This window comes from Macaca nemestrina, chromosome 16, assembly GCF_043159975.1.
Source record: "Macaca nemestrina isolate mMacNem1 chromosome 16, mMacNem.hap1, whole genome shotgun sequence".
Taxonomy (NCBI): Eukaryota; Metazoa; Chordata; class Mammalia; order Primates; family Cercopithecidae; genus Macaca; species Macaca nemestrina.
Window position 1 is genome coordinate 30,054,637 of NC_092140.1, and position 16,599 is coordinate 30,071,235.

The window sequence follows — 16,599 nt, forward strand, 5'->3', positions numbered from 1 at the left end:
CCTGTTAAGAAGAAAGGAGTCCTCACGGCCTAACTTAGCTACCCCACCAATACTATCACATTGGCAACACTGAGATCAACAAACCATGGCGAAAATCCCTGACACCAGCAACAGCTGGAAAAATGACAAATCTTGGGTCTAAATGGAGAAGGTGAGAAACTTCTGATTGAAAACAGAAGAGGTCCTGTTACCCCGAGCGGAGAATATTGTGAATATTTCACTTGTAAGGGAAGAAACTGTGGGAGGAGGTAAACAGATCTCTCTCTTCTGCTACCCCATCTCATTTCAGGGCCTCCAATTTACTGACCTCAGCGGAGAACCAGAGGGCAGGGAGCCCAGTGATATTAACTTAAAATCATCTTCCTCGAGCTCAGCCTCATGGCAAGTAGAACATGAAACTGGAAGAGCAGATGTAGTAGATCCAGCACACATCTTTCTTTCACTGTGAAATTCAAAATTCAGAGTGGATACCAGAACACACAGTCTTTGTGTCCATAATAAGTGCAGAGCATTGAATAATAGACTAAGTAGTCAAGAAATATATTATTCATTAATCTTTAATCATTTGCTAGATAGGATTTCTTGTTTTTTATTTTCATACATTTTATGAAATTTGATAACCAGAGCATTTTCTCAAACATTCAAAGAATGTTCATAGCACGACAGGAAAAGATATTTCCAAAGATTCCCTCTGGCAGAGCAGGAAGAAACATGCTTTTGAATATCCATGTATTTTCTAACCCCATCCATCAGTTTTCTAACTAAATGTCAGTTTTTCCTTCAGAGCAAAGAATATAAAATAGAGAAGTTATTAAATGTATAAAAGAATAATTTTCTCAAGTCTCAGGTAATCAAATTAAATACATAGAAAACAATCAATAATGCAGCAAATCAAATTTCTATAAATTAAACATAGGCAAACTGAGAGAGTACACACAATAGCTGGCATTAGCTTTAGCAATAAGTTTACATTCAAATAATTATTTTAAATGCAAAAGAGAAAACCCTGCAACTTAACAGATGACTAATTACTTACTATTATTACTACTGTCTATCATTTCTTCACTGTCTATTGTCAAAAACTATGCTAAGCTATACATATATATAATTACATACTATAGAATAACTGTATATTTATTAAACTTTGTTTACTCCTCAGAACCATGTTTTATTTGAAACAACATTATTATGCCTATTGTAGAAGTAAGAAAACTGAAGCACTGGGAGGCTGAGTAAATTGATAATATTCACATATTTATTTAGCATTACAGTTTAAAACAAAGTCTGGCTGAACAAATGAAATTCACATTACATAAATGATTATATAGATAACCAATAACTGAATAAAATTATATATATTTTATATGCATATGTGATACACATATATACATATAAAATCAATAATTATAAGCACATTTATTCTCACTCACTGCCACAGAAACTCAAATTGCATTACCATAGACACTTTGTTTCTGTCATGAGCCACCTAGCGTATTTTGCTAAGAACTTGGCAAAATAATTGTTTGTATGAGTGAGTAGGGAAAGAACTTTTACATTGTCTGGGTGATTTTGTAAATCTCTTGTAATTTACATCATATACTAAGTTTTCTTAATGTGCCTTAATTTACTGAATTATCCTGCATCCTGCAGTTTCAAGAGGTTAATACTATCTTAGTATTTGATATTCAATTTGTTGTAAACTACGCATTACACTCACTGAAGTAGAAAAATAAATAAATAAATAAACAAATAAATACATTCTAGTCATTTGTATTTTGAGCTTTAATTGGTAACACCAGTGGTGGCACACATGTTACTGCCTACTTGGAAGGGCCAATTTTATATCTGAAGTTCATCAACATTATGGACCTTAGCAACTTATGTCTTTCCTGTGAAAGACATTTCCATATATCACTTTCCTTTTGAACGTTTTATCTCAATTTGATAATTCAAACATTGTGTCTAATTCATATATGTAGTATCAGTTTCTTTACAAATTATTTTAAGAGTTTTTTATATATGACTCTGGTAGGCTTGAGTATACAACAGGGTGTACATTAATTCATTCATCAACTTGATTTTTAGTATGGGACTTCTATAGTCTAGAAGAGGGTGAAAAAATAGGCATGATATCTGCTGTTAGAGATTACACTCTTAACAGAAAATCTCACAAATAAATATAAAGTATTAGCTGTGATAATTGCTGTAAAGGTGTGGTGCTATGAGATCAGATAATACCGAGAATTAATTAACCTAGTAAGTGAGGCCAATGAAGACTCTTTTACTAGTGACTTTGGTGAGATCATTTTTCATTTTCTAAACTTAGTTTAACTTCTCCTCATATGGTCAGATTGGTGGGGATTTCAATTTGCTAGGGCTAAAAAGACCTGACTTCCTGAATTTATTCTTCAGTTTGTAACAACCCCCAATCCTTCCATATAAGATTTTGCTATTGGCTGGAGCCACTTACTGAGACATAGGCAAGGGTTCTTGCTTCTATTCAGATCCTAAGTCCTGTCATTCCCTATATTGATGGAAACTTTCCCAATCTTGAGGGAAGCTGTTCCAAATTCTGATGATTTTGATCACCCTTTTTTTAGTCTTCAAGAACTAGAATCACTTTCTTATTATGAATAATGCATGTTTCTCTTAAATTCTTAGGTTTTTTTCACCTAAAGACACTTAATTCTACCTTGAGGACCAGGGATGCACCAATTGCCATGCATTAACACCAAGCTTTTCCTTTGAAATAAATGGAAGGGCCATATAAGAAGCTAAAAACAGTTTCACTCTTAGTTCTTTTCACACTTTCCTTCTAATTATCTGAAGCAGTGGGAATGAAACATAAAGGGGCATTTCAATGAATTCTCTTGCCAAAAACTCATTCAATCCTAATTCTAATCATATATTTCAATGCCTAGTATGTGTTAAAATGGAATGACAGCAATTGAACCAAACCTTGGCTACAATGATGAATGAAACACAAGATTCTCTGTGGAGACAGAGCTTACATATGAGTGATAAAGACATTTTTACACTTTTAGAAGCTAACTAAAAGCAGAAACATTTCCCCCTCACATTGTTTATTACAAATACGAAGTAGCATAATGGTTACATATTTTTCAAGTATATCTTTTAAAAGTCAATGACTTGCCTGCAACAAAATTAGAAGTTAGCTTTTGTTTAAGTGATTTAAAATTTCATTTATTTAACTTCTAATTGACTTTTTGCTAGTTTCCCTTTGTTATTCAAACTATTAATTGCCTGTCTCTCCTATTTAGTTGTTTCCAAATAGTCCTCTCTTTCAATATTTTCTTTTGTTTTTAATTGGTTTCTTAATTCTCACAGGATTTTAGGAGTGTTGGTTTTAGTTACATGTATATTCATGAAGGAGCAGAGCAAGCTTGCTATGAAAAAGTACTCAAATTTTAATGTTAAAAATCCAAAATATTTCTGATCTATTTTAAACTTTTATTTCCCTTCAACCTCACATATCTTTGTTTTCATATTCATGTAAATTTCCTCCTCATTTTTCTTTTCCATTTTTTGATAATATTGATAAATTGTATTATTCACTACTTTACCCGGAAAGATAGAAATTTATGAAATTCTTCTCATTCATTGCCTATACAATCTTTTCCTGTATAGAACCAGAACAGCCAATCTGTTGAAAAGTGTAGTCAAACAAGATGTATCAAGGTCAGTGAGTATAATTCCTATTAGGATGAGCATAGAATATCAAGTAATCAATTTGACTTTTATGTGAAGTTTTAAGTCTGTGGTTTGAATTGACTGCATGTACCATAAAACTAAAGATAGTTTGAAAGTTATGAGGCAATAAGCCACCTGTAAGAACTTAGATGAATCTAGACAACTTAAGCTCAAATCTAGGTAGAGGTAAAGGTTATGGCGAACTAGTAAAATGTTTTTGTGTATTAAACCCAGCATTTTAAAAGACAAATAGTATCTATTTTCATCACAATAAGTTATTTTATTAATTTATGATGGCTTATTTGCTTGTCTATCTCCTACTAGATATGAACTGTATAAGGACAGAAACCATATTTTAATTTTATTATCTTTTTAACACCAATATGTTATACATTACCTGTTACATTGTAGGTTTTCATTATACCTTAATAAATCAAAGGATACTACTATGAGAGCCTAATTGCCACTGGATGTAAACAAATAATAATGTCATTTGTAGGTGATTTGAAGTAAAATAAGAAAAACGGACTTACAGTAAGTTTATCAGAAAGATAAATCAAAGTGTCTTCAGGCTGTAGCTTTTTGTAATCCAGCTTTTGTAAACCACACAAAAAGTGTGGTTTCTGGATTACACAAATTTTACAGGGTAGTGTCATTGACACAAGCAAATGGACAAGCCTTCTCCACTCCTCCACCAAAATGTGTCTCACCTGCCTATTGTTGATTACTGATGACACTTCCATCCTGGAGAATAGAGTTAGAGGATGCTCCACCATTGAAATCTTCACTTCCCATGAAAATACATGAGGCATGTTTCCCTCAAATACAGAACACAGAGAACAAAATTAATTTATTCTGCTATGAAAGTACTGTGTTTTTTACATTCAGCATAATTTAAAATATGTATTCATTGACACGTTTTGGACTGAAAAAAGCAAAATACACACTATAGAAGGGCCCAGAATGGCATGTAGGTATTATTTTAGAAACAAATATTCACAGTTCTAGAGAGGGGCCGGCTTAGCCCAGTTGAATGCTTCAGGGGCCAAGGGAAAGCTTTAGTTTGTCCTTGTCTTCACCTGGAGAGGTGTGAACTGCAGAAGAGGAGAAAGTTCTATCCAAAATATGATAGGAATAAGAAAGTTAATATCGATAAAAAGCACTTCTTTTCTAATCCCAACACAAATAATTCACAATGACTTTGTACCTCACTTCTGTTAGAGAAACACCTATCCCAGTAGAATCAATTTCAAGAGGTCTATACCAGAATACAGCTCTTGTTCTGTCGGTGGAAGGAAAGACTCACAAAAGTAATAGGAATCAAATGGCCTGCTTCTGCAGATCTCATCCTGCTTCGGGCAAGATAACAAGGAGAATGCTGACATCTGTGATGAAAGTCCCATGAACAAAGGTTTTCAGGTGTGTGATTTATGGTAGCCGAGACTGTTACGGTGCTTGCCCTCATTCAGTCACACAACTGAAATTGGAATGCCTTATTTTTGTATTAATGTTTTTGGAGACAAAAAGAGTTTGAGAAAGCATATACAAAGATATCAACTTATATAACGGAGTTTTTTAAGTTAAGAGATGTGTGGGAACTTCATATGAAAATATTCAGATTTATATCAAATGTGAGGGGAAATATACATACTCCTTGTGGCTCAGTCATTTCTTCAGTGATTTCTTTAGGGAGCCAGGCTGACTGCAAGAATGAATCATTCTGTTTGGTTTCCTTCTGTGTGGTAACAGGAGCTTGTTCCTGTTGGCAAAGGCCTATAGTGGTTCAGTTGTGCAAATGATGGGGATGAAGAGGTGGGGAATACAGAAGGGGAGGTAGAAAACCTGTGTAATTCTTTTAGTTTGTTAATAGGAAGCTTATTGTGGACACATATTCAAACCATATCCTACTGATAAGTGATTATCAGTAATACAATTGATATTTCTTATGTCCGTCTGCCTTTTTCTGTGTCTATGTCTCTTGTTTGAGTACTCAAGAGGACTGCTATTAATAGGTTTCCTAAGGTCTTAGTATAAGGACAAGGGGAAATATGAAGTTTAACATGCCACATGAACTTGTAATTTGTGAGTTCTTTAAATGATGCAAAGTACCAAATAACTATGGTAACACTTACACCTGTTTCTTATACCATGGTAAGGAACCATGGGCATCAGAAATACCACTGAGGGTGTCAGACAAAGAGATATAATATGATCATTAAAATGATGTGAAGACATTGAAAACTCAGTGAAACATGGTCATTTTAAAGACAATACGGTGATCAATTTCCTAATCATATTTCTATTTATTAAATATTGCTAAAATATTTTATTTTGTGACTTCCTTTTACTATCGCTAAGATATTTATTAACAATTATCAGTGACAAATGAACACATAGTGCTTCTTTAAAAAGCAAATATTAGTTGAAGAAAAACAATGTGTGAGTAAATTTTGGCAATTGGTTGTTGATATGAGAATCAAGTATGTGTTACCATATGTATCATCATGCTTTGTAACATATAAACACAGAGTAGTTTGTTGACAAAATAAGCCAATAAAGCACGTTCTCATCAATGTATCATGTTTTGCATTCTCCTTGACATTCAATGCAAAGTTGGAAGTAAGCTTCTTTTAAAACAACTTTGCCTCTTTATATTAAAAATACCTTTTAAAATGAGTATATTATATTTGTTATAAGAATAAAAATATAGAGAAATGCCAAATATTTAATTTAATATAGAGATATAACAGATGTGCATATATATGGGGATGATAATCTACAGTATTATTTTTTGCTTGGTATAAAGTATTACTGTTTTCAAAATGTTGTCTTATTTTATATACATCTTATATCTCACCTTTTACAATTTTAGCTTTCTTCTACACTCCAAATTTCTTCTCAATAGAAATGAGAACATTTCCTAATTAATGTATTCATTAAAAATGAAATTTTCTCCACATGTAATATTTCCATTACTAAAGTATAGTTTGTACTTTCTTTGTTCCCTCGTCCCCAGCACATTGTCTAAGATATCATCAGAATCACTGTTTCTTGTGGTATTGTTTTATGCAGTGACATCGATCCAGAGATTGGATTTTTGACCTCCTCATTTTTATGTCATCTCTTCATATTTGGAGGATGTGCTTGTTTAATGTAAATGTCTTCACGATGAAAACAGAGTTAATACTAGTCCATCTGGTGTCATCCAGATCAATTTTACTTTTATATTTATATAGAGACATAATTAGAGCTTTTGGGTCCACAACTGGCAAAAGAGGTAAACAAAATATAATACGATTCTCACTGAATCATTCCAAAGAGGACATTAACAGGAGCCCATGAAAATTTTGAAAGACACTATCCCAAGGCTATATCCTCAGGGTTGAAATCCAGAAAGAGCAAAATCCCCAAAAATGTAATTCTGGAAAAATAATTTAAAAATTTTAAAAGATGCTTATTCACATTTCTAAAGAGGGAATTTCTTTGAGAAACATATAAAAACATGACAGCCTGAGTGCGGTGGCTCACACTTGTAATCCCAAAGTGATGCCAAGGCGGGCAGATCCACCTGAGGTCAGGAGTTTGAGACCAGTCAGACCAACATGGAGAAACCCCGTCTCTACTAAAAATACAAAATTAGGTGGGCGTGGTGGTGCATGCTTGTAATCCCAGCTACTCAGGAGGCTGAGACAGAAGAATCCCTTGAACCCGGGAGGTGGAGGTTGCGGCGAGCCGAGATCGCACCACTGCACTCCAGCCTGGGCAACAAGAATGAAACTCCGTTTCAGAAAAAGAAAGAAAAAGAAAAAGACAGAAACTTCATAGATCACTTACAAAATAAAATAGGCACTAATATCATTCACATTATTGCAAGCATGAACAAACACTCAAGTATACTAATGACAGTTGCATGGGTATAACAGCTATGAACGGATGAACTATATTCATAAAACAAGAAGTCAAAAAGAGAAATGTATCAATACATATCAGTATAGCTGGTAATTGCATGCACCCGGCTTTATAACTGCAATAATTTGCAAAACCATGATGAGTGATCTGTCATTTGATGAGATCAGTGAAAATTTGTGGTGGGTGACCAACCTCATACGAAGCCACCCGAAGAGACGAGGCTGAAGACATTTCCTCTTTCACAAATGAAGATGTAGAAAAAGGACATCTCTTCAACTACTGAAGAAATTTCAACATTTTTACATCTGCACAGAATGCTTACACACAAAGTCAACCTTATGATAATGCACTTTCGTGGAGCCAAATTTGCCCAAAAAATGCACAAAAGAAATAAAACTCTCTAGAATTCTCCACACAATTTGTATCTCCATAATTGAAAATGATGCAAAAATGACATACATAATGACAACTTTGACAAAAAAAAGAAAAGAAGAAAGAAACCAATTAAAAAGTAAATTTGACATGAAAAAGTGTATTACAGGGATAGATTATAGGCAACCGCACAGAGATAGTCCATAAGAGCTGGTCAACTTTCACAATCATTTACTACATTTTGAAGTCTGGTATCACAATGAATAGCGGCATTTTTTTTTTTTTTTCTTTTAGGACATGGCTCTCCTCAGAGAATATGTTCACATTCACTTTTTACATGATGCTGACCTTTTAAAAATTATTCTGTGATTTCACAGACACTGGCATCAGTATTTCCCATTACGTTTTCCCATCCTTTTTTTTTTTTTTTTTTTAAACGATTTTTGTATGTTGTTTTGGATACACAGCAATCCATTCCACATGCATTTATATGCAGGGCATAGATTTGGTGGAAACAACACTGGTGATCAAACAGGAAGACTGTTGAGTAAGTGCCTTTAAAAACTACCATGCAAATAATTATTTTCAAACCTGTCAGTAACTTCACTGGCTTCTTCGGGTAAATTTGGCTTTAATTCTTTAAAAGCTCCTTGAATGTCATCAGCTGGAAGGAATGCCTATGCAGGCAAATGATATATTTTAAAATGAAAGTTTTCATCTTAAAATGGAAGTTTTGCCATTTTTTGTAACTAATCCAGTTGCCCGAATTTTCTGAGAATGAAAATAAAGGTAATAACAATGTAATCATTCTACCTAACGTGATGCAACTAACATGATTTAACTATCCTGCATACAAACAAAAACGCACTAATCCCATTCCCAGGATTAGGCTTTTAGGGTTTCAGCATTTGGGGTTTTAATCTTTGGGGATTGCGACTTTTGGAATTTTAGTCATTTAGGATCTTGACATTTTGGGATTTAGACTTTAGGAATTTTGATCTTTAGGGATGTAACATTCAGAATATGACATTTGGGAGTGTGTCTCTCAGGATTTTGATCTAAACCCCACATTAACGTAGCTATTAGAAAGCCTGAATTTCATGAGTCCTTATCTTTATTCATTCTCTCATCTCTAAAATGACTGGTTACAAACATTTCTCTCTCTCTGTCTCTCTCTCTCTCGCTTTTGCTGTCTCGCTATCTCTGCCAGCCAACATCTTTAGAACACCCTTCTCATGTTCTAAACAGGTCAGGCTGCCAAGGCTGATTCTATAAACTCACTGCAGAATCATTTGCTTCTAGGAAACAGACGTGCGTTATAGGCTCTGTCAAATAGATATGTGCATGAAAGATTTCATTATAAAAAGAAAACTATAGAAAATATAACCTAATCTAATCTAGAAACTCATTTTACAGGAAAATAAATAGAGCACTCAGTGAATGTTTACAGATTCACTAGTCTTTTCATTTTCCCCAAACTCTTCAAAGTTCATACCCCTGTGAGAAACCACCTAGAGGGCCTGGAGTAAATGTTCTGTATCAGTAAAAGTCTATGGTGATTTTTTAAGAGGTATAATATGTACTCATGGAAAATAAGGGTTAGAAGTATAAATTGTACTTCTTATTACAACTCCTGACTCATGCATAGATTACTTTTGTTCTTCACTGGGGCATGCTGAGCTCTACTCTATAACAATCTTTGAATACAAAGAAGGAATGATTACAACAGGTTAATTTAACTGAATTATAAAAATTCAACTAAGCCAATTCAGGTTCCTCACGTAATTGAACAAATGAGGGAAAAAGACCAAAAAAGAGGGGTAGAGTGTGTTAATTATTTGATAATACTTGTTATCAACAGGAAATACGGCATAAATGTTGGGGATTAAGGAAAACATGCTCAGAAAGTGTATATTCGCTTCCAGTGGCAGACTCACTCTCTCTCTCTCTCTCTCTCTCTGTCTCAAAAGTGGATCAACTAAGGGCTTATATTTTTTAAAGAATAAAGGGCTAGGTCACACCATCAGTAATAGAATCCATACTAAAATGTGCAGTTTGAGAGGGAAGAAGATGAAGTACAAAACATATAATAAAGAATGTCTGTAACAAGTTGCAGAAATAAGAACTACGCATCTACCCATAATTTTCTTTCTTTGTTAAATATTTAATTCATTTATTTAATAGATTCCCATTTTTCCCACTTTATTATACAGGTCTATCAGTGGTTCATTTTGTTTATAAATTAGAGACTGAGTAAGTGGTATGTGGACATGACAGACCAAGGAATATGTAGGGCCCCTGACTTGACTCTGGACAGAGTAGCTAATCAGACTGAATTGTTATCCTTTGGGGATAGAGTAATCATGCTTTTCTTGAACAAAGGATAGCCTCACTACTTTGCAAAAAAATATTGTTCTGTTTGACATTTAAGTAGGATATAGTTATTCATTCAAAAATTAGTTTTTAAATTCTACTGTGCCTGGATATACTATATGATATGATGTATCTTAGATTATGCTAATAGCTATTTCAGATATGAGCATGGTGACTTTATCTTTATTCAAGTTGCAGAAAATAACTTTTATTATTTTATAATATAGAATACATAGTTATATTTTAAATATCGCCTTTTCTAACTCTATCTACTTTTCACTTTATACTTTTAGTAAGTTTTTTATAATAGTTTGATTATAATCTTTCCCAGTACCATTTTTTAAAGATTCCTTAGTTTAAAAAAATGGAGAAAACCAAACTGTCAAATTTGGGCAGGTTTGTTATTTGAAAATAAACTATACTTTTAAGTTTAAAAAAGAGATAATAGCCTAAGGAGAAGGTAGATTCTCAAATAAGCCACAGATGTTATTTATGATGTTAAAACACAATTGTGCTATATTTTTCATATTACTTTTAAGCATACATAACTATTATATATGAACAAACTATTATATATATATAAATATTATATATGGTATGGGTTTGCATATAAAAATAAATTTGAAATTCAAATCAGGCATGTTTCTTCCTGACACCAGCACTAAAATATTCAGTATCTTTGGCATGTCTGTGTAATATATCAGGTATACATACAAACAATGCAAATATATTCATCTTTCAGTTTTATATTGTGTTTTCATGTTAGATCTGTTCATACAGTATCTTGGAATACTAGGATAGGAGCTCTAGAAAAGAAACCGTTTGCATGTATAGCTGGCATTCATCAATTAGGACTCTTTAGTGACAATCGACTTAGCAACAATTATTAATATATTTTATATTTGAGGTGAGTTCAGATATATATCTATATATGGAATATGACTTTCAAAAAAGCCTTTATACAGTCAAAGACTTTAAAACTTGTTAAATATGTGATATATCTTTTGATTTTAAAAATACTTAATTTTTTTTTTTTTTTTTGAGACGGAGTCTCGCTCTGCCGCCCAGGCTGGAGTGCAGTGGCGCGATCTCGGCTCACTGCAAGCTCCGCCTCTGAGGTTCACACCATTCTCCGGCCTCAGCCTCCGGAGTAGCTGGGACTACAGTCGTCCACCACCACGCCTCGCGAATTTTTTGTATTTTCAGTAGAGACAGGGTTTCACCGTGTTAGCCAGGGTGATCTGGATCTCCTGACCTTGTGATCCGCCCATCTCGGCCTCCCAAAGGGCTGCGATTACAGGTGTGAGCCACGGCGCCTGGCTACACTTACATTTTTTTTTTTTTTAATCCACTCTTGTTTTAAATCCTTTTAACTAACCAATGCTCACTTTTCCTGTTTGAAGTTTCCCATCAATAATTTACCCTGAATACAATGTGAGAATAAAACAGACTTAATGTTATCAGTATGTTTTCAATAATCACGGGATCACAGGATTAGTACATCAAAGGTTTAAAAATGAACCAGACAGTCTTCTATTTTTATGCCCCAAATCAACCAATTTAAGAATATGGATGCAAATATTTTCCTCTTCTTTATTTGTTCACTTCAATAGCACTTAATACTAGAGAACTGTGTAGAAATCTACTAGCTATGTTTTATTGAATACTCATTGGTATTTCACAAACATTGAGCAGATCATGTCTGCTTGTGCCTGTACAGGAGGTGTTGATACAGGAGTTTAACTAAGAGGCCAGTGCCAGTTTTTTTCACCAGTCAGCTTGCTAAGCTGCATATGTCCGAATTGTACTGCTTGGACGATTTTGAATATTCAAGCTGTAAACCCTTAAGGCAGGGATTATTTTCACGGGAAATTGCACTGTACAGTATGCTTTACCAGCACATAATAATTAGTATCAGAATGTTCTAAAATGCAAGCCAATTTGGCTTTTGCACATCATATATGAGAAAACAAATATGCCCCAATGCATTTGTTCATTCATCGTCTTTTAAAGGAAAGCTGTTTAAAGCACATTTTATTGTCTGATGTAAATTCTGGTGAGATACAGGACTTTGTTATACACTGACCTGAGATTAACTCTTATTTTTAAGTTGCCTCAGAGTAGAATATTGTGTCCAAAAAAACATTTAGGAAAGAAAAAAGAGAGCTGACTAATTACTGGCTAATACTTTCTTATTCTTATCACACATATGTGAGTCCAGAGTTCTTGAGAGATAGCCAATTATGACACATTTTCAAATCTATGAAATATGACAAAATGACATTGCTTGCAAATCTAAAAAAAATATGGTTCAGCCTTAATGCAATATGTGCTCTGTCGATGCCATTATGTTTTAATGTAGCTTTGCAATGAGTTCATTGCAAAAGCAAGTGAAAGTAAGTACTTATTAACCTCTTCTTGGAAATGGCTTTTAGACATACTCTTATTATTGAACTGTTGTTATCAATTTCAAAGAACTAAACAGCAGTGTATAGGTAGAGAAGGATAGGAGAATCTCATTTACGGGAGGCAAAGAAACCTAAAAGCTTCGTCCATACCGTGCTGGTAGTTTTAGTTATCTTATGTGTTTCTAAGGTTCTTTCCCTCATTTAAGCAGACACTGTATACCAATGAGAGGCAATAGCAAAGTTTCAACAGCCAGAGGTTTGTTTTTTTCTCTGAGTTTTTATCCTGAAGTCACGATTTTTCTATCATTTCTTAAATAGCTAACCTCTCTTAATGCCTACTCTTTCATTTTCCTGCTGTGGATGGCTAGAAACAGGTAAGAGTAAAGTGGTGTAAGAGAATATCTCACTTCTACTCAATAATCAAATTTTCAATTCTCAATTAGTATTGTCAAGTTTCTAGAATTCAAAAAACTACTAGATTAACAGATGGTATTAAATACTAAGTTCCAACAACTTTAATATCTTTCCATAATATTGTTTTTAATGTCTTCTATTCACCTCACTTGTCTCAGACAATGAGACAAGTCTAAGCAAATTAATGAGCACACCTAAGAAGTGTCTTTACAAATTGATTTTATGCATGGCCCATAAACATTTTCCTGTAATTGCGTTGGTCTATTCAATATAGCAACACTCATTGCTGGATAACTAAGTAGTTAAAGCAGCTACCATAGAATCCATATTTTTATACCCCATGATACTAACTCCCGTGTCAACATTATTTGGCCATATTGTGTGACCTTATTTAGGAGAATGGGGTAAAGGAAATAAGTGTGTGATTCTTACTTGAGAAGAGAAATCCCAATCTACCCAGATATCTCACTTATATCTTTGAAAGAATTTTTTTTTTTTTGAGACAAATTTTAAGTTTCACTCTTGTTGCCCAGGCTGGAGTGCAGTGGCGTGGTCTCAGCTCATTGCAACCTCTGCCTCGCGGGTTCAAGCGATTCGCCTGCCTCAGCCCTCAGCCTCCCCAGTAGCTGGGACTACAGGCGTGAGCCACCATGCCCAGCTAATTTTTGTATTTTTAGTAGAGACAGGGTTTCACCATAATGGCCAGGATGTTCCAGATCTCCTGACCTCATGATCCGCCCGCCTTGGCCTCCCAAAGTTCTGGGATTATAGGCTAATATAGTTGTCTTAATTCATGTTTTTAATATTCCTTTTTAATCATTAATATAATATTCATATAATACATATTTTATATCCTTTACACAGTGCTAGTGATATTGGGAACCTATTAAAATGTTTAAAATGGAAATGTATGAAAATAACACTATAGTTAAAATTCAGTTTCACAAATGAGAAGGGGAAATGATGTTAACTTGTACTATCTTTTCAGAAACTCTCAGAATTTCATGTTTACTTGAGCCAAATAAAACACATAGTATTTACGTTAATGTGGATTGATCTTTTATTCCATGTAGCCAGATAGTTTCTTCTGCCATGTACACAAAATTTCTTCAAACCCACATCTGGTCCTTTCTCCTCTTTTGCCTTAACAGGATTGGAAAAGATTCTCTAAGCCTATTGCTCCCACTCTATATTTATCCCAGCACAATCTGGTGTTTCAGAGCCAGAGACAGGGACCATGCCAGCTGAGTCTCCACCACTGAATCAAACCAGCTGATACGATACATTTGAGAAATAAAGGTAAAATATCAAATTGGTTCTAAACATGCATAACAGATGCTATTAAAATATTTTAATTTAGTAAAAATAGTTTGCATTGTTTATTTCAAATGTCTAGTTATCTTGGCATTATATTGGTCCCAAAGTACCTCATGGAGAAAAACACAAAATATATTTTATTTTGTGGGAACTTCAACTTAGATATAGCCTTTATTTATTCTTATAAAATAGTATTTTTAACTTAAGAAATATATCAGCACACATAAACACTGCCATCAGAAAGGTAACCATCTGATTGCCGACATGTAGCATTCATAAAATGAACAATGAAACAGCTTATAAAAAATGAGCCATTTGCCTGTGGTGATATGGTAGGAATGAAGAAACATTTTAAAGGATAAAGATTATAAGATTAATCATGTTTTCATGGAGTAAAACAGACATTCGTCTTAAAATTTCATAACATTTATGGATGGAAGATACGAGTAATTGCAACACTGACAAGTTTCAAAGCCACCTTAATGATTGGGATACAAAATAAGGAATAAAAGCTGTGGAATTTGGTAGGCATATAATTTAGATCCAGCACTAGTGGCCAAACATTTTAGAAGTTAGAGAAAATTTGTGCAGTAAAAAGTGTGAGACCAGACCCTGTTCTCACTACCATCAAATTCAAACACATTTTATGTTTTACTTTTGGGCCATTCCACTTAAGTCCAATTGCTTGAAATTTCTAAGATTTTATATAATGTGTCATGCTCTTTCGTGTTCCTACTACGTCTTTATCTTTCTTCCTCTTGCATTTAATGAGACACAATTATGTTTGGTACAATATTTTCACAAAAGTGGGCTCCTCCCCTAAACCCCATATAAGCCATTTCCAAATTAAGTAAAGAGTGTTTAGGGCCAGGCGCGGTGGCTCATGCCTGTAATCCCAGCACTTTGGTATTGTCCATCCTATCTATTTTTTTTTTTCTGTTGCTACTTGTACATTTAAAGCCATTTCCTAATTCAAGATCACAAAGATTCATGCCTACGTTTTCTTCTAAGAGATTTATATTCTTAGCTTTTACATTTAGGCCTTTGATCAATTTCTATTTACATTTTTTATATTTTGTGATGTACAGATTCATTATTTGGGATTTGAATACACAACTGCACCAACACCATTTGCTGAAAAACCTATTCTTATCCCATTTAATTCTCTTGGAACGTTTGTCAAAATCAATTGACCACAGTTGTTAGAGTTTATTTCTCAACTCTCAATTATATCCTATTGATCAGTATGGCTCTCTTTATGACAGTGCCCCACTGTATTGGTTACTGTAGCTTTGTATTGAGTTTTGAAATTAAGAAGTGTGAGTCCTCTATTTCTTATTTTTCAAGATTGTATTGCTTATTCTAGGGCATCTTGCACTTCCATATGAATTTTAAAGTAAAATTAGTGATTTCTACAAATAAAGCAGGTGGAATTACGATAAAAATAGCATTAACCTGTAGGTTGATTTACAAAGAATTACTATCTTAAAAATATTAAATCTCTCTCCCAGGAACATGAGATGTTTTTTGATTAATTTATATATTCTTCACTTTCTTTCAACAATGTTCTGTGGTTTTAAGTGTATACGTCTTGCAATTATTTTGTTGAATTTATTCCAAAATATTTTATTCATATTTACACAATGAGTGAGAATAAGTGTGTGTGTTTCTTGATTTCTTAAGATTTTAAAAATATAGGGCTATGTAACTGCAAACAAATATAGTTTTATTCATCTTGTCCAGTGTAAATGTCATTGGTTCTATTCCTTACTAATTGCCTTGGGTAGAACCACCAGTACTATGTTAAATGAAATGGTGAGAGTAGACGTTCTTGTCTTTTCATCCTATGAAAAAAGCTTTTTTTTTTTTTCATGATTTTTTGCAAGGAGTGGGTTTTTAGCATAATTTTTTGTATTATTTTTATTTTTATTCTGACCCTTAAAATACATTAAGAAAGTGTGAGAAAGAAAAATGTCAGATCCCTTCCATGTCAGAGAGTGTATTTTTTATAGGTCACAATTTCAACTGATAACATAATTTGCTATTATATTCTATGTCAAAATTAATATTTTCTGAATGTCTGGTGTTTTCTACA

The 16,599-nt window shown here is 33.6% G+C and overlaps 1 long non-coding RNA gene across 1 annotated transcript; it reads right to left on the reverse strand.

Annotated features, from left to right (window-relative positions):
* Nucleotides 1–307: 307 nt before the first annotated feature.
* LOC105481679 (uncharacterized) lies at nt 308–5,477 on the reverse strand. Its single transcript, XR_987082.2, has 3 exons — nt 5,363–5,477; nt 4,422–4,529; nt 308–442 (listed from the first exon to the last, which is right to left on the reverse strand). It is a non-coding gene; the product is annotated as an uncharacterized lncRNA (long non-coding RNA).
* Between the last annotated feature and the right edge of the window lie 11,122 nt (nt 5,478–16,599).